At 43.2% G+C, this 3,602-nt stretch overlaps 1 pseudogene; it reads right to left on the reverse strand.

Annotated features, from left to right (window-relative positions):
- Nucleotides 1-923: 923 nt before the first annotated feature.
- LOC144251360 (protein ITPRID2 pseudogene) lies at nt 924-1,171 on the reverse strand (annotated as a pseudogene).
- Nucleotides 1,172-3,602: the final 2,431 nt, after the last annotated feature.

Raw genomic sequence — 3,602 nt, forward strand, 5'->3', positions numbered from 1 at the left:
TACTTAAAGGCGAGGCAAGTCTATCTCCTCGGTAGAGGTCACTGAGGGCATATTTCCAATTCTCTGAAGGGGAGTCCCAGAGACTTGAGAGTATAAAGAAGAAAAAATATAAAATAGAAAACATATTTGCCTTAATAGTAAGCATGTCATTGGTTGCATTTGAGCACTCAAAAATACTTTAATATTGGGGCTGAGGTTGTGGCTCAGTGGAAGAGCACTCACCTGGCATGCGTGAGGCACTGGGTTCCATCCTCAATACCACATAAAAAATAAAGCTATTTTGTCCACCTATAATTAAAAATAAATGTTAAAAATGCTTTAATATCTATCCCTTGTGGCAAATGATGAAGAATTTAAAAATCTGGAAGGAATTTTAGAAGCAATGTCTGGTTCATCTTGTCCGAATCCAAGTTTATAAAGAATTTCTTCAGTATCTTCCTCACAAAGTTCCAATAATTCTGAAACTCTTGAGACTGTCTCACTGCTCTTCCCACACCCACATTTCTCATTTCTCCTCTTCTGATGAAACTGGAGTCTTCTCTTTTTGGCCAAGATGTTATTGCCGTTTTCAATTTGAGTATCATTTTCATGGAGGTGGTTGGCTTCAGTTCCCAGTGATAAATCATCTTCAAACTTCCTCCATTTCTTCGGTGGGTTTGGTGGCTCCTGCCTGTGATCCCATCGGTTCAGGAGGCTGATGGTTCAAAACCAGCCTCAGCAATTTAGCAAGGTCCTAAGCAACTCAGTGATACCCTGTCTCTAAATAAAACACAGAAAAAAAGGGGCTGGGAATATGGTTTAGTGGTTGATGCCCCTGAGTTGAAGCCCAGGTACCAACAAAACAAAACCTCCTCCATTTCTCACAAGTACACCCTTCAGGTTACCGCGCTTTGCTCATCCGGTGAGGCTCTCAAAGGTATAAGTCAGTCCTTGTGCCATATGGCGATCTTCTTGTTCTGCAATTTTCCTCTCCCTGCGGGTGCCGGCAGCTTCGCACGAGGAAGGTCCTCCCCGTCGTCCTCGTCCTCAATCCTCACCCCGCGTCGTCGCTTCTGTGGACAGATACTCGGTCTCCAACACCTTCCAGAGCACTCGGTCCAGGCTTTCCTCCTGCGAAGCTCCACTCCATTTCCTCCTCTGCCTCTGCCGACGCCGCCCGGGGTAAGTTCATGGCCACACCCGGGGGCTCCGCTGCCCTAGCCTGAGCCTACGCGAGACAGAGCGGTGGCTTCAAAGACCCCCGCCCCTGTCGTCTGCGCCTGGCCCGGCTGGCGGCCGGAGGAGTGGGAATGGGCGCCCAAGGAGGAGGGGAGTGGGAGCGAGGGAGGAAAGGAAGGGGAGAGGGGGCGGTGGGCCAGCGGCACACCGAGCGGCAGTAGCTAACTCTGCAGGACCAGAGCGGAGCGCTGCGGCCCCTGCCCGGCAGGACCCTGGCAGCCAGCCTTCGCACGTCCGCGCGCCCCTCCCTCAGTGGGGATTGTGAAGTATAAATTTGCCCTGGCAAAAGTATACACCCTCATGCTAGCCTCATGAAACTGGAATAAGCCTTGGTAAAGAAATTTTTCTTTGAAGCTTGTATCCGATGTCAGCGCTGGATGGTAGAACTTGTTGCCGATTTGGACCTTGTATTCAAGTTAATTGTTCCCTTGGTATATGTTTAACGCCCTGGGCGTGTCTTTGATTTAAGCCCTTATTCCATGTGGCTTGGTCACCTGGTGCCTGAAGTGAAAGCTCGCTTACGGGAGAGAAGTCGGTGGCTAAGCGAATCTGAGACCACAGCAGTGATCTCTGCAGGGTATTGATGTGTCCGCTGACAGATTGTTCCAGGATTGCTTGGGCTGCCAAGAATTCCTGGATTAGTTGTCACTTCTCGCTGATCTAACAGGGTGGGAAAGTCCCAGCCTTAGGACCTAGTTTCCATTCTTACCAACGTTTTCCCGCCTGCCCACCATTGGTTATTACTTGCCTTGAGTTGGAAACGGTTTGCATTTACACCTGTAAATTTATTCATTTTAAATTATATAAGTTTTTTGTGTATATATATTTAAATATTTACAAGATGACAAATTTTTGGTTTTCTACTGTTATATGAGTTTCCTCAATATACAAAACCTACAAAGATTACATATTGAAAGAGAAAAGACAGTGACCAAAGGGACAAAGGAAAATTTAGAGACAGTTCAACACATATGTAATGTTGCTAGATGTCAAAAGTTGTGGGAGGAAGAGAAATATTCAATATGTTAAACTAGAAAATGAGCTATAAGTAGGAAAAATAGGTGTAATCTTCTAATTCATACCATATACAAAGTCAATGCCAGCTTAAGTGACTGCCTATCTGCCCTGGAATTGAGTACCAAAACTGCTATCTGCAGTATAACATTATAAGTTCAACCATATTAAAATGAAGCACTCCTATCATTGAGACATATTTTAAAAAAGTGATCAGCCACCAGACACTGGGAGGAGATATAACACATGTAACAATGCTAAATAACTATTCAGTATTTGTAGAGAGCATGTAGAAATCTATAAGAAAATCATACCCCAATGGAAACATGATCCAATGACAGGAACAACCATTTCTTAGAAGAGGAAATATCTGGGGCTGGGGATGTGGCTCAAGCGGTGGCCGCTCGCCTGGAGTGCTTGCAGCCCGGGTTCCATCTTCAGCACCACATATAAACAAAGATGTTGTGTCCACCGAAAACTGAAAAATAAATATTAAAAAATTCTCTAAAAAAAAGAAGAGGAAATATCTATGATCTATAAAAATAAATGGAGATACTTGGCATCTTATTAGTATTCAGGGAAATGAAAATAAAAGAAAAATTAAACACTAATTACACACATTGATTAGCTGAACTTAGAGCATGGCTGTTTTATGTTTTAGAGCAGAACAATTGAATAACTTCCATTCTCTATTTAGAGCCAAGATTGGTATTTGTTTAGCTGATAAAGTTGGATTTTTTTTTTCACTTACCTGCAAAATGAGGCTTTCTGGGAGAGCAGGAAAAGTTTTCTTAGTGTGGCCAAGCATAACTGGAGAGAACAGGGCAAAGTGGTTGGCTTAGGCTGTTCATAATGCTTAGGGCTGAAATTCTGACAGAGGTTCTCAGGTGTGGATCAAAGGTCCCACTACCACCAAAGGAGGGAGCACTGAGTTTGTTTATGAGCTTGCCTAGCTATGTAGCACAAGGAGATGAAGGAAAACTGAGGCTTAAAAGTTTTCAGCACTCATAAATTGAAATAATGGAACCCCATTCTTTATTATAATACTCCCTTATGTTTGACACATGATCAAAATGTGCCAGGTTCTACTTAATGTGATTTTGATCTTGCTTGAGTGAACTGTTATGATGCTCTAAGAATTTGAAAATGATAAAAGAGGTTGAGGTTCATTGAACACCTCATTTAAGAACTCAATATTGCTGGACACAGCGGTGCATATCTGTAATCCCAGTGGCTCAGGAGGCTGAAGTAGGAAGATCACAAGTTCAAAGCCAGTTTCAGCAAGTTAGAGAGGCCCTAAGCAACTTAAGCAACTTAGTGAGAACCTATCTCTAAATAAAATAAAAAAGAGCTCACTTTATTTAATCATT

This window comes from Urocitellus parryii (assembly GCF_045843805.1).
Source record: "Urocitellus parryii isolate mUroPar1 chromosome 13 unlocalized genomic scaffold, mUroPar1.hap1 SUPER_13_unloc_12, whole genome shotgun sequence".
NCBI classification, from domain to species: domain Eukaryota; kingdom Metazoa; phylum Chordata; class Mammalia; order Rodentia; family Sciuridae; genus Urocitellus; species Urocitellus parryii.